Here is a 21,969-nt window from a genome sequence, read left to right on the forward strand (position 1 = left end):
AGAGGATGGTGCATGATAGGGAATGTGATACACCCACTCAGTGCCATGTTCTTTGGCCCAAATGTCTATGAGGTTGTTTCAGAAATTAGTCCTGTTATCTGACTCAGTTCTTTCTGGTGTGGCATTTTGCCATAACACTTGCTTTTCAAGGCCCAGGACAGTGTTCTGGGTGGTGCCATGGGGCACAGGGTATTTTTCCAGCCATCCTATGGTTGCTTCCACCATTGTAAGCACATGGCACTTGCTGTCACAACTTTGGGGGAGTGTGATATAGTCAATCTGCCAGGCCTCTCCATACTTCTATTTCAGCCATTGTCCTCCATACCACAGGGGCTTTAACCATTTGGCCCTGCTTGATTGCAGCACGTTTCACATTCATGGATAACCTGTGTGATAGTGTCCATGGGCAAGTTGACCCCTGCAACTATAAGTTGCATCTCTTCCCCTTATGTTGCCAATCCAAATTGACCTGAGCCACTTCAATCCCAGCAGCCTGATCCACCTGCTGGTTGTTCCGATGTTCTTCGGTGGCCTGACTCTTGAGTACATGAACACCTACGTGACGTACTTTCACAACCAGATTTTCTGCCCAGGCAGCACTATCATAGAATCATAGAATGGTTTGGGTTGGAAGGGACCTTAAAGATCATCTAGTTCCAGCCCCCCTGCCAGGGGCAGGGGCACCTTCCACTAGACCAGGTTGCTCAGAGCCCTGTCCAACCTGGCCTTGAACACTTCCAGGGATGGGGCAGCCACAGCTTCTCTGGGCAACCTGTTCCAGTGCTTCACCACCCTGACAGGGAAGAATTTCTTCCTAATATCTAATCTAAACCTGCTCTCAGTTTGAAGCCATTCCCCCTTGTCCTATCACTCCAGGCCCTTGTAAATAGTCTCTCCTCATCATTTTTGTAGGCTCCCTTCAGGTACTGGAAGGCCACAAATAGGTCACCCCGAAGCCTTCTCTTTTCCAGGCTGAACAATCCCGACTCAGCCTTTCTTCACAGCAGAGATGCTCCATCCCTCCAATCATCTCGCTGGCCTCCTCTGGGCTTGCTCCAACAGATTGATGTCCTTCCTGTGCTGGGGACCCAGAGCTGGAGGTAGCTCTGCAGGTGGGGTCTCACCAAAGCGGAGCAGAGAGGCAGAATCTCCTCCCTCACCCTGCTGCCCATGCTGCTTTGGATGCGGCCCAGGACTGAGGGTTTCTGGGCTGCAAATGCACATTGCTCGCTCCTAGGAATACCTATCACAGAATAAGCTGAGTTGAATGGGACCCACAAGGATCGAGTCCACCTCCTGGCCTTGTGCAGCACCGTCCCCAAGACTCACACCATATGCCCAAGAGTATTGTCCAAAGACTTCTTGAACTCTGTCAGGTTTGGTGCTGTGATCATTACCTGGGGAGCCTGTTCCAGTGCCCAACCACCTTCTGGGTGAAGAACGTTTTCCTAATATCCAACCAAAACCTCCCCTGACAACTTCAGGCCAAGTCACCACAGAGAGGAGATCAGTGTCTGCCCCTCCTCTTCCCCTCACAAGGAAGTTGTAGACTGCAATGAGGTCTAACCTCAGTCTCCTCCAGGCTGAACAAGCCAAGTGACCTCAGCCGCTCCTTGTACGGCTTCCCCTTGATGCCATGAAGATTTTTTGCCTTTTCTTTTATACCCCTATTATACCTTTTTTCCGACTTCTGTATTCTTAGTGCTTTTTGCCTACATTCTTGGACTTGTTTGTCAAGCTGAGAGACTGAACATTTTAGAAGCTTCGTAGCTAGGGATCAGTGTGCCCCAGACCCCAATGTCCCCTCCAGAACACATTCTGTAAACTAAGAACCATCCAGGAGAGGGTTCCTTGGGGAGGGGGGCTCACTCGAGCCTCTAATTGGAGAATTTTTGATAGATATGTGTTCCGGTTTGGCCAAATTTAGAAATATATCCTCTGAGAGAAGGCACAACCACCCCTCCCCCACCAGGTTCGGGAAAAAATAAATTTTCCTCAAAGGAAAGTGAAGGAGATAAAACTATTTATTTAACAAACACATGGGAAAAGGAAAATAATGCTAAATAATAAAATCTTTTGCTGTGGAGGAAAAACGTGGGAAAGTGTAGGAGTCCTCCCTTTGGTCTCCTCAGAGCTGGGGCTTGGCCCAGGGCCAGGCCCTTTGTGCCCAGGGGAAAGTCCTCCTGATGTGCTCTGAGGTTGAAAGCAGTCCAGTAGAAAAGGGAGAAAATCCGGAATTCCAGGGAAGGAAAAACAAAGTTCAACTCTCAGTCTCTCTCCGGAGAACAAGAAACTGAAACAACTGGCCAAAAGCTGACTGGAAAGCAGCAAGCCGGGTGCTTCCTCGCTCCCCTGCCGCAGCTGGGGAAAAAAACCCTGCTATCTCTGTGTGACCTTGAACAAGCTGAAAACTGCTTTGAAAAAGTTTTGCTCAGTTTTTTCCTTCCCCCTCTCAGGCTCAGTTTAGAGGCATAGAAAGGCACAAAAATTAATTTCTGGGCATAGGCAGCAATATGGGATACACATCATAAGGTCACCCCAAGACAATATGCTAATTAGTAAGACCTATAATGTTATACCAGATCTTTTGGGGTGGGCATTTTTGCGGGGTGCATTTCGGTGCATTTGACCTGGACATGTGTGCCTAAGGATCCTTAAAATAAATACCAAGGTAAAATCCCTTTTCCCCTTCTAACTGTGTTTGACTCTTGATTTTAAGACCAGGAAAAGGCATCACCCTCAAGGCCCTTCACCATCTTCATTGCCCTCCTTTGGACACTCTCTAATAGTTTAATATCTCTCTTATATTGTGGTACCCAAAACTGCCGCCAGGACTTGAGGTGAGGCTGCACCAGTGCAGAGCAGAGCGGGACAATCACCTCCCTCGACTGGATGGGGATGCTGCGCCTGATGCACCCCAAGACACAGTTGCTTCTCCTGTCTGCCAGGGCACTGCTGGCTTGATGCCTTAAGAGGCGTCCTAGAAACAGACTAGACAGGAGTAAGGGAATAAGGTAGGTATTTATTTGAAAGGCCTTCAAAGGTACACCCTAGGAGCCAGATGCTATTGCCAAGATGGACCCCAAGATGGATGACAGGTCACGAGTTCTTCACACTTTTATAGCTTTGGTTCATTTGCATATCAGGATTAATTCTCCAATTAAAGCTTCAGTTTAATGATGTAATTTCCCCTCAATTTGCCCCCCCTTTCAGAGGCTTTTGGTTTACACATTTTGGGCCTAGGACAGTCTGAGTGTCCTTGGAGAGCAGGCCCGGAGAGGCTTTGTTATGTCTATCTAGCATGAGAGAGCAGAAATTAACAGGCTACAAGAAACTTCAGAGTTACACACTAAGCAGTACAGGATTTCAAAAATATAAAAGTTAAAACCTAAGGCATCATTCCCCCCCTTTAGAGGCTTGACAAGGTCTCTACCTTGTCGAGACTATTCTAAATATTCTAAATATCTACTAATAATATGTGTCTAACAGCAGTATATATCTATCTAACAATAGTATATATAAACAAGAATTATAATTACAGTCATTATAAACAATCTTTAATCCAGGGTCAGTTTGGTAACCATGAAACCAGGGTGTGGAAGATACAATCAGCTTTGAATGTTATCCAATGTAAGATCTAAGTTTGTTATCAAATTGTAAACAAATTTTGTTGATCTTTTCACTTCAGTTTACATGTCAATTCTTAGTTTTGTATCCAAATGGATGTCTTTGGATACAATTTGGACTATAATCATATGCAAAATTTTGTTCCAAACCTGAGCCAGGGTTACCAACTGTGTAGATAATAAGCACAGGAAAAAATCATTTAAACTACATCATCTTCATTTGTATCAGTCTCTGTTTTCTCAGTTGTTTCAGGAACAGAAGCCTTCTTAAGTGTGGAGTAGTGAATCCAGGGTCCTTTGCCAGCAACTTTGACTGCAGTGAGGGTGGTCAGCAAAATCTGGACTGGTCCCCTCCACTTGACCTGTAGAGGGTCACTGTCCCACCATTTAACACAGACCTAGTCTCCAGGCTGGAAGGGATGTGCAGGAGTGTCCAGTCCTATGGGTCTGGATAACACAATGTAATTCTGGAGCTTCTGCAAAGTAGAACCTAAAGCCATTAGATATCTCTGTAAATCAAGTTTCCCCCTCATGTGAATTTCACCTGGAACATGTGGAATTTGATATGGCCTGCCATACAGTATTTCATAGGGACTGATGTTATCCCTCTGCTTCGGTTGTATGTGGATCCTCAGTAAAGCTATAGGCAAGGCCTGAACCCACGTCATGGATGTCTCTTGACAAATTTTGCTAATTTGTGCCTTAAGGGTCCCATTCATGAGTTCCACCTTAGCGAGGATTTTCTTGCTATTTTCTAAGTCCGTGAGAGACTTTTCTCTCTCACAGAAGAGGTAGCAGGGAATGTAAACAACCAAGACACCTGCAACCTTGAAAAGTCTTGTTTATGGTATAGTAGAAAAATATTTTGACAATGGATGTTTTAGGATTTTAGCCAATCACCCCCAAGGGGTGGCTGGTCCTTTGTCCAATTAGACTAAGAAGAAAAAAGTCTATAAAAGAGTTTGTAAAATAATTAAATAAATCAATCTTGCTGCACAATTCCTGCCTGCTGGATCTTCTCCTCCTCCTCTTCCCTATGGCTGCGGGACACAGTGATATACTGTAGGAACCAGGCCTGCGGTAATATTTGGTGCTGCCTGACGTGATTTGCACTCTCTGACGTGTCCTGCTGCTGCGAGCCAAGCTGAATTCCTCTAGAGGTACGCTGTTCCCCTTCCCCCCCGGGACCGGGAGGTCCGACAGAACTGAGAAATGGCAAACAGCGGCTCACAGAACAATGCTGTCGTACTGGTCTGGAAAGGTGTGTTTAGCATATTGAGCACCTCCATTCCTGAAAACTCAGTTCGGGAATTATTAGACTGGGCTACTTTAAGAGGGATTTCCATGGACAGAGATACTGCCCTGGACTTTTCCTTATGGCAGGAACTTGGCTGTGCTGTCCGGCACGAGCTCCCGACTGGGGACCCAGCAGCCTTAGAATTATACAAAACCTGGCGTTCGTTATTTATCCTGCTGACAGACCTTGACTGTGATAGCAGGGCTGGCTCGCCTATCTCGGTGATGAGTGACGGAGGAATGTCCGAGGGGGGCCCCGTTGACTGGGTTTCCGGGGCAAATGATGGTGGATTCGGAAAAAGCCCCCCGGCTCCACAGGCAGAGCCTGCGACGGCTCACCCTGCACAATCGCAGGATTCCACAGCCCCCAGGAACCCCGCGCCGGCAGAGGCAGGGGGGTCAGGGCAGCGTCAGGGCGCACAGCCTGCCTTGCCGTTCGGCTGGGCGGCCACAGCTTATCCAGGGCCGCAGATCAGCGGCTTAGCCACTTGGACGCCCAGAGAGGCGCCTAGCTCAGTTCCATATGGACCTGGATCTAACTTCTTAGCCGGCGTGGCGCCGGACGTGCCTGCACCTAGACTCCCTGGGTGTGGTCCGCTGCCCTCCCTGGCGCTGGACTGTTCTGCGCAGTTGCAGAACCGAGCCATTGACCTCTAAATGCAGCATCTACCTTTGCTGACAGAGCTGCCGAACCTATCCCGAAGGATGGAGAAACTCCTCAGCCTGTTAGAGCGGCGGATGCCCGAGCCCGCGCCGGCCGCACCGGCCGCGCTGGCCGCACCGCTAGCGCTGCCCGCGCCCACGCCGCCGGCACAGCCCACGCCACCCACGCCCCCCCCCCCGCCATATGCGGGAGACGCGGCTCCGAGCCAAGAAATGGCGTGGCCGGCGGCGAACCCGGAAGCAGCGCAGCCACAGGAAATCCCGGAAGCGGCGGCGGCTGCAGAGACACGGCCAGAGATGGCGGCTGCGGAGCAGCGGGCAGGAGCGGCGACGCTGAGAACGGCGGCAGCACCCAGCGGGGCTGGGGAACGCAAAAAAGCAGTGGAAGTGACGACCGCGCCGAACGCAGCTGCTGTGCCAGAGGCGGCGGCGCCGAGAGCAGCTGTAGTCTGTCCTGTCTGTTCTGCTTCTAGCGAACTTAGCCAAAGTGCCCCTCCACGTACATTTCTGTTCACTCCCAGCACCCCAAAGTTGCCTTTGCCTGATGATTCCTCGTCAGGCAGTGAGGCAGATGAGGTTCTAGCCCCAGGTCGTCAGGCGGCTGTAGCTGCCCGGCGAAGGAAAAAGGCTGCGCTGGTCTAGCCCCTGGACCTTTCAGGACTGCACAGTAACAGTGCGTCCGATGCATTATAATAGCTTCTTAGAGTCTATTAAGATGCGAGCATTGGAGGAGGGTGACTGGAGGTTATTAGAAATCCTTGGACTGCAAAATGGATCTGAGGATTCTGGGGGTAACCGGGGAGCTGTTACACTCCGTCCACAGGCTGTGCCAGATGTTCAGGATGGCAGTGATTCCCCAAAAGGGGAGATCCAAGCTTTCCCAGTGTATAAGGCTCTCCCAGATTCAGGGGAGCATGACAAGCATGAGGTAATTGCTTGGAAAGTTGCCCAGGACCTCCAATCCAAGGTGGCACAATATGGGCTAGGTTCTGCTGAGGTTATGCAGATAATAAGGGTGATAAATACAGATTTGCTTTCTCCATTTGATATCAGACACTTAGGTCAAATTCTATTTCAACCTGTACAATTTACAGGTTTTGAGAAAACCTGGAGAAAGCTGGCTGGCAAGACTGCATTAGCAAATTTGCAGCTCCCTGCTGCTGATCCTAGACAGACAGCAGGAGTGGATGCTTTGATGGGGACTGGTCCCTTCTCTGATCCCAGCCTACAGGGTAACTTGTCCTCTAGCATCCTGCAGCAAGCTCAACAGGTCGGCATGGCTGCCCTGTTGAAAACCATAGAGTTGTCTGCGCCCAGAAAGCGATATACTGAAATAGTTCAAGGCAAATCAGAGTCATTCCTCTCCTTTGTAGAGAAAGTTGCTGCTTCTCTCGAGAAGCAGGTTGAGGATGACAGGTTAAGACAGTTGTTGTTAAGGCAGTTAGTGAGAGATAACACAAATGAGGAGTGCAGAAAAATCATAGATGCCTTCGCAGGGGATCCTGAGGTAAAAGACATGGTTGAAGCCTGTTCTAATGTGGGATCTGGGAACCAGAAAAGGTCTGCTTTGGCTGCGTTCCTGCAGCCTGTTCACGCATCTTCTGGTCGTGAACCAAAGCCACCAAAACAGGTGAAGAAACGGAAGCGGCCTAAGCCGAGCCAAAAAGAGAACACACCGATCCCCCAGTGCAAGAGGTGTGGCAGGCCAGGGCATTGCTCGGACTACTGTAGATCCCGGACTCATGCCAATGGTCGGCCGTTGCCGGGAAACTTCCACCAGGGTGCAAGGAAGGGGAATTGCTCTCCGATGCAGTCGCTCCCCCAGAGAGTGGCACAGGTACAGGCACAGGCCTACCCAGCCACCCTAGAGACGGCACCCAGGGATCAGACGGGTTTGACGTCCACACCGCAGCCGCAGTCGTCTTAGACTCTAGCGGTATTTATAAGGTTCCCTTGGATGCATATGGACCCTCAGCCCAGGGATCCAGTGCGATGCTGGTGGAAAACCTGACGTTGCCCATCAAGGAATCTTAGTGCACTCGGGAGTTACTGACGCTGACTTTAAAGGTCAGATTTGCGCTATGGTCTCCACGCAAAAACCCCCTGTAACTATTCCTGAAAAGACCTGCCTTGCTAAATTAGTGCCTTTTAAGTCTTGTGTCCCCAGGGTAGAACAAACTCACGAAGATAACGGCAGTGGATCTACGGGACTTCCGCAGGCCTTCTGGACTGCAGACATCTCTGACCAAAGGCCACAGATGACATGTACCCTGATCCTGCCGAACGCCCAACCACCCCGGATTCAGCTTCGAGGTTTGATTGATACGGGTGCTGATGTAACTATTATCTCCTTCTCTGCGTGGCCTCCCTCATGGCCTTTAGCCCCGGTGGGATCAGCCATCACAGGATTAGGAGGAACCACACAGAGCTATTTAAGCGAACGGCCTGTGGTGGTGAAGGACGCAGAGGGACACCCAGCTATGATTAGGCCTTATGTTGCTACCACTTCCCATAATCTTTGGGGACGGGATGTGTTGGCAGCTTGGGGCGTACGGATTGGGACAAATTTTTAGTAGGGGTCACTGTGTGTAAGGGCGCACAGTATCCTACACTGCCTTTGAGGTGGTTCATTAACACACCAATCCGAGTCAGACTCTGCTCAGTTAGTTGAATTAAGGGCTGTTACCATGGCTTTTCAGCGATTCTCACAGGAACCTTTGAATTTGGTTACTGACTCTGCTTATGTAGCAGATATCACCCAACGCTTAGATTGTTCCCTTCTGAAGGAGGTGAACAATGCGGCTCTGTTTTCGCTGTTGCAAACCTTGTGGTCTGCAATTCAGGCTCGAGTGCATCCGTATTACATTCTGCACATTGGAAGTCACACCAATTTACCAGGTTTTCTAACAGAAGGCAATGCCAGGGCTGACATGCTGGCCAACCCTGCATGGGTAGGGCCTCAGCCTGACAAAATTGCGCAAGCCAAGGCATTGCACGGTTTCTTCCATCAAAGTGCACATACCCTGCAGAAGCAGTTTCATTTAACACCATCCGAGGCGCGCGACATTGTCAGTGCTTGTGCTGACTGTCACGGACTCGCTGCGCCTTTGCCAGCGGGGGTAAACCCCAGAGAGCTAAAAGCCTTGCAGATTTGGCAAACGGATGTAACTCACATCCCAGAATTTGGTCGGCTGAAATATGTGCACGTGTCTATTGACACTTTCTCCTCGGCTATGTGGGCTACTGCTCACACTGGAGAGAAGGGCCGTGATGTCATTGCCCATTGGAAATTGGCTTTCTCAGTCCTGGGCGCGCCAGCTTCTGTGAAAACCGATAATGGTCCTGCCTATGCCTCGGAGAAGACGCGGCAGTTTTTACACCTATGGAGTGTGGACCATACCTTTGGTATCCCACATTCTCCTACTGGCCAAGCCATTGTTGAACACGCTCATGGTACCTTGAAGCGTGTTTTGGGCAAGCAGAAAAGGGGAATGCATGGAGAAACCCCACAGAGCCGACTAGCAAAAGCTTTGTATACAATTAATCACCTTACAGTACCACAAAATTCAAATAATCCTGTTATTCTGAATCATTTTCTCTCATTGCAGTCTGCAGGCGACAGACAACTGCCCCGGGCAAAAGTCTGGGTGCGGAATTTACTCACTAACCAGTGGGAAGGCCTCATGAGCTTATCGTTTGGGGTCGTGGGTATGCTTGTGTTTCCACAGATGCTGGGATACGGTGGCTACCTTCAAAATGCGTTCGCCCTGACCTACGGCACCAGAGGCAGAACAGGCAACCTCCAAATGATGACCAGAACGCCAACCATCCAAATGGCAACCAGAATGTAGATCATCAGCCTAATGACTCTTCTGATGATGACCAGGATACCAACCATCAGGCAGATGGTCCTTCTACAAGCAGAGACTGGGATGGTCCTTCCACAAGCAGAGACTGAACTTTAAATTTCTTGTTATGGAGTCAGATAGTTAAAGCCTTAAGGACATATTTAGAATTAATAACTGATGTAGATTTCTATTTAGGATTAATAGTAGAGTTGTTATCTTATAAAACAAAAAGGGGGAATTGTAGGTTCAAAAATGCTGTTAGCGAGGATTTTCTTGCTATTTTCTAAGTCCGTGACAGACTTTTCTCTCTCACAGAAGAGGTAGCAGGGAATGTAAACAACCAAGACACCTGCAACCTTGAAAAGTCTTGTTTATGGTATAGTAGAAAAATATTTTGACAATGGATGGTTTAGGATTTTAGCCAATCACCCCCAAGGGGTGGCTGGTCCTTTGTCCAATTAGACTAAGAAGAAAAAAGTCTATAAAAGAGTTTGTAAAATAATTAAGTCAATCAATCTTGCTGCACAATTCCTGCCTGCTGGATCTTCTCCTCCTCCTCTTCCCTATGGCTGCGGGACACAGTGATATACCGTAGGAACCAGGCCTGTGGTAATACTCAGGCACATCGTCAGTTAAGATAGAGGACAGAAACATGGCAGGGTTAACAACAGAAGTTGTTTTCAGGGTAACATCATCCTGTTCCAACAGCAGTGACTGATATCTAAGCATTCGGTTGCCGGACAGCCAATGTTCTCCTTTCTGTTCCAGTACTGCTGCTACTGCATGTGGCACATACTACAATGTGTTGTCCAAGGGTGAGTTTCCGGGCCTCTTGAATCAGGATGACAGTAGCCGCCACGGCTTTCAAACACCCAGGCCCCCCTTGGCTAACATTGTCCAGCTGTTTGGAAAAGTAGGCCACAGCCCTCCGTTGGCTTCCGAGGCACTGTGCTAATATGCCCAGTGCCACATTCAGTCTTTCATGTGTAAAAAGTTCAAAAGGCTTAGTCAAGTCTGGTAAGCCCAGTGCTGAAGCTGACATTAGAGAGTTTCAGCTGTTTAAATGCAGCCCTTGTGCTTTCAGTCCAAATTATAATGCCATTTTCAGCTGCTTTTATTGCTCCATACAAGGGTTTCACCAACAACCCATAATTTGCTATCCACAAATGACACCAACCTACCATTCCCGGAAAAGCCTGCATCTCTCTCATGGTGTGGGGCTCTGGAAGTCAGCAGATGGCTTCCTTCCATTCTTTGCTGAGCTGTTGGTGTCCACAGAAGATCTCAAGTTCCAAGTAAACTACTGCTTCCTTGGCAATCTGTGCTTTGTCTTTGGAAACTCTGTATCCACTCTGTCCCAAAAAGTTTAGCAAGCTTACAGTGAATTGGATGTAGTCATCTCTGGTCTTAGCTGCAATCAAGATGTCATCAACATACTGAAGGATAACCCCTCCTGGCTCTTGTCTCCTCCAATCTTCTAATTCCTTTGCTAGCTGTTTTCCAAATATCGTTGGGCTATTCTTGAAACCCTGGGGTAGGACTGTCCATGTAAGCTGACTTTTCCTCCCTGTTTCGGGATTTTCCCACTCAAAAGCAAAAAGCTCCTGGCTGTTTGTATGCACAGGAATGCAGAAAAAGGCATCTTTCAGGTCCACAACAGTAAACCACCCTAATTCATCTGTCAGTGTGGTCAAAAGTGTGTATGGATTGGCTACCACTGGGTGTATGTCCTCTGTAATTTTGTTAACTGCCCTCAAATATTGGACTAACCAATAACTTTTACCATCAGCTATTTTCACTGAAAGGATTGGCATGTTATACCTGGACTCACATTGCACTAATAACCCATGATAGAGGAATGTTTCAATTATAGGTGCCAGTCCTTTGCGACTTTCTAATTTCAAAGGATATTGTTTTTGCCTTACCGGTGTGGCTTCTGGTTTGAGTGCAATGCTCACTGGTTCTGCCTGTTTGGATCTTCCTGGAACATCCCTGGCCCACACAATTGGGTTGACAGCATTTTCAACTTCAATGGGGATTTCACCACATCTGTCCTCTATAAAAAATGCAGCAACTTCAACAAATTTAGTTTCTGGAATGATAACTTGAACGCCCTCCCCTCTTCTAAATTTAATTTCATCTTCCAATTTCTCTAACAAATCCCTCCCCAGCAATGGTTTAGGGGAGTTAGGCATATAAAGGAATTGATGAGTTACCCAGTGCTTCCCGAGTTTAAATTTCAAAGGTTGGAAGAAAGGCCGTGTTTCAGTTACCCCTGTTGCCCCAACTACATGAACAGTTTCATGACTCAGTTTCCCTTCTAAAGTATTTAACACAGAATATGCCGCGCCGGTGTCTACCAGAAATTCTATATCATCTTTCCGCAGCTTGGCTATAACCGAAGGCTCTGCTGGGAGAGAAGCCTCCGGTCCCCATCATTCTGAGTATGAGTTTTGTTCCAATGGGAGCTGGGGAACTGGGGGTTTTTTCTTCAACATCGGACAGTCAGCTTTCCAATGCCCTTTCTTCTTGCAATAAGTGTATGTGTCTTTGTCCCTAGGGGGAGAGGCTTTCTTAGATGACTTTTCCTGACTATCCTTCTTCCTTGGACAGGGTTTACCTTTGTCACTGGAGTCTCTATCTCGAAACACTCTCCAGGCTACTTCTAACAATTTACTCATGTCTTGAACCCCTTCTAACTTTTGCAACTTTCTTCTTATATCATTTGAAGCCTGACCTATAAACAAATAAGCCAGATGCTTTCCCCCTTCCATTGTATCAGGATTTATGTTTATTTGGTAGCAGCTTCTCTTAACCTATTCAAAAAATCAGTAGGAGTTTCATTAGGACCTTGCTTCACTTCGTAAAGTTTTGCCCAGTTAAGAGCTTTAGGGACACCATGCTTTAACCCATATACTATAAGATCTTGATACCTGTAGTGGTTTGGTTCAAAATATCCATTACTTACTTATTTTGCTTCTGTGAGATAAGAATTAGGAGAAAGCAAAGCAGGCACAAAACTTAAAAGAATATAAAGAAGTTTATTAACAAAACTAAAAGAAAGAAAAAAAGTCAGACTAAACCTTCAGAACACTTCTCCCCCCACCTTTCTTCCTTCTCCCACTGACAATGTAAAAAGACAACCCTTGAGATTTTCAGTCACTTTACCACCTCTATAATAATCTCTTTTTTTCAGTTCACTTAGGGAGAGGAGTCTCTCTTGCTCATGCTATGGAGACATCTCCACAAGAAACAGTTCTCTCATAGCTTCAATATCACAGTGAGGCAGCTGCCCGGGTTGGTTCTCTGCTTGCATGTGAAAGTTCCTTCCCTCAACTTACAGCTTTCCCCACAACTCTTTCCAAGGGTCCAATCTTTAGCTAATGGGGTACCATTTTAAGGTTGAGCTGTTCAGAAACAAAGATTCTCTTCACCCATCTCTGGGAACATTTCATCTCTAAGAATAGAGGCCCTCCTTCTCCCCTGGGAGCAAGAGTCCTCATCAAATTACAGCTACTGTCATTTGCTTATTTCAGCACAGGTACTTTTGCTCACAATTACAGTTTGAACGTTCCAACCCTCCATGCTTTCATGAAATTACAACGGGTACTCTGATATATCATGGTCCATCACCATATCTTTACAACAGAATTTCAGCTTCTAAGCTTGAAGCATCTCCTCTCTCAGGGTTTCAGCTCTTCCTTCTTCACTGACTTTGGTGTCTTTATGGCATTTTTTCACGTGCCTTCACCTTCCCTCTTCCTCTGACTCGGGAGAGGATTGATGTCTGCAGGCTTCATCTGTTCTGGAGGAAACTTACAGCACTAAAAAAGGGTTAATCTCACCCGGGCCTTGCAGCTGGAGTTTGCTTATCGCTGTTGGTCACATAATCTTTGCCAGTCATCGGCCTCAGATGAATCTTCGGCTGCACTGGAAGGAGGGGGGGGGAGCCGGACCACGCCGCCTGCACGGAGCAGGGCTGTGGGGGGGGCCATGGATGGAACAGGGCTGCGCCACGGCCGACCCGGCCAGGCCGAGCAAGGCCCAGCCCGGCCCCGCAGGGCCGCCTGCAGGCCCCCCCCCCCCTACCTGTCCGAAAGCCGGAAGACAAGAGAGATTTCCTGGGCTCTGTTCGCTCTTAAATGTGGATCACAGAGGCATGTCAAGCTTCTTAAGTAGCTTTAAAAGTTGCCAGTATTCAAACTAGCCAGTTGATAGGTTCCGTCAGGTCATAGAGGAAGCTGTAAGCACCTCTTTGCAAGAGAATCTCTTCCGTGGCTGATGCCCTCTTTACTAAAAACCCAAACTATACTAAACCATGACAATACCGTTTTAATCTTTGCATTTCTGCTGGCACATTTGGGTCCCACCCTGGATCATCTGTTGGAAAAATTTCTGCAACTGTACCTTGGAACGTCCCGCTAGCTATGCCTGATTCCACAGAGTTTATATAGCTTTGTTTACCATCTGTCTTTCAGTGGGATCAAGCAATGTCACTATCATAGCTGCCAAATCATTCCAGTCAGGGTTCTGTGTTTGAATTGCTCTTTGTACCAAAGTAGCCACTTTGTCTGGATTTTCTTTATATTTTCCCACTTCCATTGTTCTAACTCTATGAGGGAGTATGGAACTTTCACATAGATTGGCCCTTGATTACCCACAGCCTGTCTCAGAGGGGCTTGTAAAACTGGCTCCCTTTTCACTCTGGTCCGTTTAGCAATTGGGCTTCTCTCCCTTATAGCTTTTCTTGCTATCTTTCCCCTCTTTCACCTGCTTAAAGCAGCTATCTCATCTTCCTCTTCAGAGGAACTGCCTGAGTGAGAGTTGTCTGATTCCGTGGAGTCGGCTGTGTCAGGTCTGCCCCGGCCCATTCTGGTACCTGGTATCACTGACAGGGACCTGCTCCGCCGCAGAGGCCGGGCAGTGTCCCTGGGCCTGCGCGGTTCGATGACGTCATCCTCTAAGCCAGCTGCTCGGCGCGCGGCGTTGTCATGGAGACTCGGACGCCTGGGAGAGGGAGGAACGCCACCCCCCCTGCGGGAGGTTCCCTCCCCGCCCTCCTGGTGGAAGGTTCTGCCCTCCGGCTCCACCTCTAAGGGCGGTGCCGTAGGCTGCACACGCTGGCTGTCCCCTCCCCTTAGCCCCTCCCCCCCTGGAGGGACCGGAGGGGAGGGGGGAGAGAGAGAGCCGGGCGGCTTCTGGGCAGAAGCCACTGAAGACACAAGCGCCTTCCAGAGCCGCCACCAGTCTTCATCCTCTTTCAAATGTGGCCCTGCCAGAGCCCGAGTTGCGGCCGAGAAGTCTCCCGGGTCCGCGGGAGGCGGCGGGGGCGGCCAGTCCGCCTCCCCCTTCTCCTTTTTCACCGGCTGGAACCCATCTAAAGCTGCCTCTTCCCCCGCCCCTTGGACCCACGTTGGCCGAGGAGGAGGAGGGGGGGGGGCGTTCTCAGTGCAGGAGCTATTAGATCCATCTCCACGTCCTCCCCCTTTGTCAGATCCAACATAGACTTCCTAACCTTTTCCTCTTTTTTCCTTAAAAACAGTATATGCTCTCTTTTAGATATTTGTAACTTAGATGCAGCCAAGAAGAGCTTCGCATACTCTAGTTCTAAGAAACAGTGGTCTCTTCGATGATACGATATTAAACTCAATATTAATTCTTCATCTAGGCTACCAAATTGGGGCCACTTTTGCCAGTTATCTAAACTATAAGCTGGCCAAATCAGTGTGGAAAGTCTAATTAATTCTGCTTTTGTAAGGGCTTTATCTTTGCCAGTCAATTTCCCCCAGTTTTCTAATACTAAACTTAAAGGCGAGTTTAGTGGTATTTCATTCCCCATACAAGAAATATTACAGCCCATGGTTTTATGCTTATAAACAGAAAATTCACAAAAATAAAGCAAAGCGATCTAAAAACACTCTATAAAGCAAAGAGAGAAAACTGGAGAAGGTAGAATTCGAACCCATAACCCTAGTGATTCAAACTGTAGCAGGATATAGGTTTCAAGCCTCCAAGCCGCTGCGCCACCTGGCTGAATGCCACGGAGTGTTAGCTAGACAGAACCTAGCAACAAACCAACAGAGGGAAAATTAAATTCCCTGGAACTCTCACACGAGTTCCCTGACAAGCTCTCACGAGCTGACAAGCTAACTAAAGGGGGAAACACCAAATGAAACCCCTTTCGGACTCTTCCAAGTTCCTAAACAATCTGTAAGAGATCTCTATCTCTTAACACCCAACACAGGTGCTAACAGAATACCACCTTTATTCAGTTACTCACCTGCCTCTGTGCTGGATCTGGAGAGTTTTCTGGGCTCTTGAGGCTCCTCTGCCTCCTGGACTGTAGCAACTGTACCCCCCCCCCCCCCCCGGTGCCGGCAAGGTGGGGGGGGAGATGAGCTGGATCTTTCTGAGTCCCAGAGGATTTTCAGAAGCCTCGTTGTCCCTTCTGGAGGTGCCAAAGAACTGATGCCTTAAGAGGCCTCCTAGAAACAGAGACTGGACAGGAGTAAGGGAATAAAGGTAGGTATTTATTTGAAAGGCCTTCAAAGGTACCCCCTGGGGAGCCAGAGGCTATTGCCAAGATGGACCCCAAGATGGACCCCAAGATGGACAACAGGTCATGAGTTCTTCACACCACACTTTTATAGGTTAGGTTCATTTGCATATCAGGGTTAATTCTCCAATTAAAGCTTCAGTTTAATGATGTAATTTCCCCTCAGCTTGCCCCCTTTTAGAGGCTTTTTGGTTTATATTTTTGGGCCTAGGACGGTCTGGGTGTCCTTGGAGAGCAGGCCCGGAGAGGCTTTGTTATGTCTATCTAGCATGAGTGTTGGGGTCCCTCCCCTGCCATGTAGCCCTGAGGGAGGCACGGGGTTTCCCTGCCCCTGGTCAGCCTCGTTCCCCATGGGTTGGTTTGTGTTCCCCTGCGCGGGCAAAGCAGCTCGGGCCCCGACTGTAAGGGTCCCTCAGCAGAGCCCGGCCATGCGGCTGGGGAAATAAACATCTCTGAAACATCTAGCAAGAATCCGTCCGTATATATTTATTTCTTTTTCACGGGACTCCTGGTTTGATATATGCGTGTTGCAGTATCCCCGCTGCAACATATGGTGGAAGATTGCGAGCAGAACGATCCCCGTGACTGATTTGTGTGAGTAAACCCTGGAAACTTTGGATTCTTCTTCTTGGTTTTGTTTCGCTATTCCATATCTGGATTATGGAAGAATCGTGGGAAATGGGGCTCTCTGAGCCACAGAAAAAAATGTATCTAGAAGTAAAAGGGATCCTTGAACAACAAAACAAAAAAGTATTGGAACCGGGAGATCTTGAACACTTTTTTATCTGGCTTTTCAAAGAGTTCCCCTATATTTCTCGAGACTTACTTTTTGATATCAAACCTCCTGGATATTCTCAGGAGTGTTTCTGGAACGAGATCTGTGATAAGCTAAGGGATGGACTAGCGATAGAAGCTCTCCGTGGATCCTTTATAATCAGTGACGCTCTTCAGGAGCATCTGTATGATCCCATTACCCCTAAAGCAGAAGATCATACTTCTCCCGTGGCCGAGACCGCGTGGCGGCCACCCCAGGAGTGTATGACTGCAGCTGTGCCAGCGGAGGTGCCTGTGCTGGATGTGCCCGGCCCCCTCGGGAGCGCGCGCCTTACTGCGGACCCCATCCCTGTCTCGGGGTCCCCGGCCACGCGACTGCGAGTGAGGGAGCGACGCCGCAGGCGCCATGGGTGCCGTGGGCCACGAGCAGCCAGGAACCGGAGGTCAGCGTGGAAGCCCGCTCTGTGCATATGGCTCAGAGAGCCCTATGCAGGGAGAAGCGGCGGTTTCCACAGCGACACGAGAAGCTGTGCAGTGCAGCGCCGAGCCGAAACGGGGCCGCTCTCGAAGCAGCGTGGAGTTTGCGGAGCGGAGCCGTGCAGAGCCCAGACAGGCGCTGGAGCGGGGCCGTGCAGAGAGCGCAGAGCGGCCGCGGCGCGGGGGCCTGACCGAGACGTCGGAGTCGGCGAGGCGGCGGCCACGCGGGACCAGCAGCCACGACAGACACGCAAGCACGTGATAGGAGACGTTCTAGCAACGAAAGTCACAGGAACTGTGAAATGGTACAATGTGAAAAACAACTATGGATTTATAACACGAGATGATACAGGGGAAGATTTATTCATCCATAGAACTGCCATTAAAAGGAATAACCCTAAAAATTACCTGCAAAGTGTAGGAGATGGGGAAGTTGTTCAATTTGATATAGTGCAAGGAAAGAAGGGTTTACAAGCAGCGAATGTTACTGGGCCTGGAGGTATTCCCGTCAAAGGCAGCCGTTATGCACAAAATTATAAACAATATCCATTCCAGCAATTTCCCTACCCACAGCCTAATTTCCCCTTTTACCCTATACCCAATATGAACCCTTTCCTAAGTTTACCCTATCCCCAGTTTATTCCCAATCCGTTTTTTCATCCATGGTTTCCCTCACAAACCCCTGCCTTTGCCAATTGTTTCCCCAAAAATCCCTTTCCGATGCCGATGGGGGGATGAAAAGGGGGAGGAAAGAAATTAAACCCTCTCCTGCCTCAGTTTCCCCACAGGCATGTCCAGAGAGTTCTGTCTCCCTTCTGTCAGCCCTGAGATGTTCCACAGAATTTGTTTGGACATTTAAAGACTCAGGAGGGTGGCTTGTTTTGTTTTTGAAACTGTTCTTGTTATGTTTATCCAATTGTCTTCATTCTCCTTTTATTAAAATAAAACGGGTGAGATGTTGGGGTCCCTCCCCTGCCATGTAGCCCTGAGGGAGGCACGGGGTTTCCCTGCCCCTGGTCAGCCTCGTTCCCCATGGGTTGGTTTGTGTTCCCCTGCGCGGGCAAAGCAGCTCGGGCCCCGACTGTAAGGGTCCCTCAGCAGAGCCCGGCCATGCGGCTGGGGAAATAAACATCTCTGAAACATCTAGCAAGAATCCGTCCGTATATATTTATTTCTTTTTCACGGGACTCCTGGTTTGATATATGCGTGTTGCAGTATCCCCGCTGCAACACATGAGAGAGCAGAAATTAACAGGCTACAAGAAACTCCAGAGTTACACACTAAGCAGTACAGGATTTGAAAAATATAAAAGTTAAAACCTAAGGCATCACCATGTCTACACAGGACTTGCTTTTCCAGGCCCAAGATGGTGATCTGGGCAGTAGCATGAGGCACAGCGTAGGTCTCGAACCATCTAGTGGTTGCTTCCACCATGGTCAGCACATAGCGCTTGCCTTGCCAGGTTTGGGGAAGGGTGATGTAGTCAACTTGCCAGGCTTCCCCATACTTATACTTTGACCATCGTCCACCGTACCACAGAGGCTTCACCTGCTTGGCCTGTTTGATTGCAGCACAGGTCTCGCAGCTGTGGATGACCTGTGAGATACTGTCCATGGTCAAGTGTTAGAAGCTTAACAAGACGAGGAGCCCAGGGCCCCAGCGGGGGGAGAGAGAAGCAGTCCAACCATTATGATTGATAAGAGCAAACTCCGTTTATTAGCAGTCCAAAGGCACTTATATAGTATACCAGCTTGTTAACTCCTAAGTGGCTTAAAGCTTATCAAAACACATTTCTATTTCTACATAATTGGACTTACATTGGCAAGCTTCCATAGTCTCGTTATGATTAAAAGAATTCAGTGTCCATCTCCCTCGTTCACTCCCGGATAGTACAGCTGCACCATTTCAAAACTCCCTCTTTGTTCCCAGCCCTGCTTGTTATTTTTCACACAGGGACTTTCCCATGGAGAGTTTTCTCACACACAAGCCTTTAGCTTCCAGACCTATTGCTTGCACAGTTCTTTTATTGATCCCAATAATTCTATTTCCCAACAGTCAAGTCCACCCCTCGGTGACGAGCCCATCTGTACATTGCATCTCATCCCTGATGACCAGAGGCATCATGGGCCCAATGAGCTGGAAATAATTCTCCTTTGTGCTGCCAGTCCAGATCCACCTGTGATACTTTCACCTTGTGTTCCGGTTTGGTCAAATTTAGAAATATATCCTCTGAGAGAAGGTACAAACACCCCTTCCCCCACCAGGTTTGGGAAAAAAAATTTCCTTGAAGGAAAGTGAAAGAGATAAAAACTATTTATTTACCAAACACACGGGAAAAGGAAAATAGTGCTAAATAATAAAATCTTTCACTGTGGAGAAAAAACCTGGGAAAGTGTTAGAGTCCTCCCTTTGGCCTCCTTGGAGCTGGGGCTTGGCCCAGGGCCAGGCCCTCTGTGCTCGGTGGAAAGTCCTCCCGATGTGCCCTGATGTTGAAGCAGTCCACAGAAAAGGGAGAAAATCTGAAATTCCAGGGAAGGAAAAAAGTTCAACTCTCAGTCTCTCTCCAGAGAAAAAAAGAAAGCTGAAAAACTTGCCAAAAGCTGACCAGGAAGCAGCAAGCCGGATGCTTCCTCACTCCCCTGCCGCAGCTGGGAAAAAGTCGCTATCTCTGTGTGACCTTGAACAAGCTGAAAACTGCTTTGGAAAAGTTTTGCTCAGTTTTTCCTTCCCCCTCTCAGGCTCAGTTTAGAGGCATAGAAAGGCACAAAAATTAATTTCTGGGCATAGGGCAGCAATACGGGATACACATCATAAAGTCACCCCAAGACCCCTTGGCAGCTCAGTCCATCTGCTCATTGTTCAATGTGATGCCTAGGTTTTAACTTTCATATTTTCCTGATTCTGTACTGCTTAGAGTGTAACTCTGAGGTTTCTTGTAGCTTGCTAATTTCTGCTTACCTGTGCTAGGTAGACATAACAAAGCCTCTCCGGGCCTGCTCTTCAAGGTCACCCAGACCATCCTAGGCCCAAAAAGTATAATCCAAAGAGCTTCTAAGGGGGGAAAGTTGAGGGGAAATTACATAATTGAACTGAAGCTTTAATTGGAGAATTAACCCTGATATGCAAATGAACCAAACCTATAAAAGTGTGGTGTGAAGAACTCATGACCTGTCGTCCATCTTGGGGTCCATTTTTGGCAATAGCCTCTGGGTCCCAGGGTGTACCTTTGAAGGCCTTTCAAATAAATACCTATTTTATTCCCTTACTCCTGTCCAGTCTCTGTGTCTAGGAGGCCTCTTAAGGCATCAGATGCTCTTCATTAGCCCAACTCTTGGGTATGTGCACATCCACATGTCGAACCTTCACGGTCAGCCTCTCTACTCAGGCGGCAGTGTCCTGCCAAATCTCAGTGGCCCAGATGGGTTTCCCTCTGCACTGCCCATTGGCCTTTCTCCAGCGATCCAGCCATCCCCACAGAGCATTATCTACCATCCACGAGTCGGTGTAGAGATAGAGCCTCGGCCACTTCTCTCGTTCAGCAATATCCAAAGTCAGCTGGACGGCTTTAAGCTCTGCAACCGGACTCGATCCACCTTCTCCCTCGGTAGCTTGTGCAACTTGTCATGTGGGGCTCCATACTGCAGCTTTCCAATTCCAGCTAGCACCTACAATTCGGCAGGAACCATCGGTGAAAAGGTCATAACGTCTTTCAGTCTCCAGTAGCTCATTATATGGTGGGGCTTCCGCAGCATGGGTCACTTGCTCTTCCTCTTCTTCAGAAGATAACCCAAAAGTCTCACCTTCAGGCCAGTTTGTTATAATTTCCAGAATCCCAGGGTGATTAGGATGTCCTATCCAGGCCCGCTGTGTGATGAGGGCAATCCACTTGCTCCACGTGGCATCAGTGGCATGTGTGGAAGGAACCTTTCCCTTGAACATCCAACCCAGCACTTCTAGATGGGGTGCCAGAAGCAGCTGTGCTTCGGTGCCAATTACCTCTGAGGCAGCTTGAACCCCTTCATAAGCTGCAAGAATCTCCTTCTCTGTTGGGGTATAGCTGGCCTCGGGTCCTTTGTATCCCCGACTCCAGAACCTGAGTGGTTGTCCTCGAGTCTCTCCAGGTCCCTTCTCCCACAGGCTCCAAGAGGAACCATTCTCCCCGGCCACAGTGTAGAGCACATTCTTCACATCCTGCCCTGTTCTGACTGGCCCAAGGGCTACTGCATGGGCAATCTCCTGCTTAATTTGTTCGAACACTTGTTGTTGTTCAGGGCCCCACTGGAAATTGTTTCTCTTTCATGTCACAAGATATAGAGGGCTTACAGTTGTGCTGTACTCCAGGATATGCATCCTCCAAAAGCCCACGGCTCCTAGAAAAGCCTGGGTTTCATTCTTGTTGGTAGGTGGGGACATAGCTGTGATTTTGTTGATTACCTCTGTCGAGATCTGGCAACGTCCATCTTGCCACTTGACTCCTAGAAACTGAATTTCTTGAGCAGGTCCCTTAACCTTACTTCGCTTTATGGCAAAACCAGCTTTCAGAAGAATCTGGATAATCATCTCTCCTTTCTCGAAGACTTCCCCTTCTGTGTTTCCCCATACGATGATGTCGTCTATGTACTGCAGATGTTCCGGAGCCTCGCCCTTTTCCAGTGCAGTCTGGATCAGTCCATGGCAAATGGCGGGACTGTGCTTCCACCCCTGGGGCAGCCAGTTCCAGGTATACTGT

Source organism: Aphelocoma coerulescens (genome assembly GCF_041296385.1).
Source record: "Aphelocoma coerulescens isolate FSJ_1873_10779 chromosome W unlocalized genomic scaffold, UR_Acoe_1.0 ChrW_unloc_scaf_1, whole genome shotgun sequence".
Taxonomy (NCBI): Eukaryota; Metazoa; Chordata; class Aves; order Passeriformes; family Corvidae; genus Aphelocoma; species Aphelocoma coerulescens.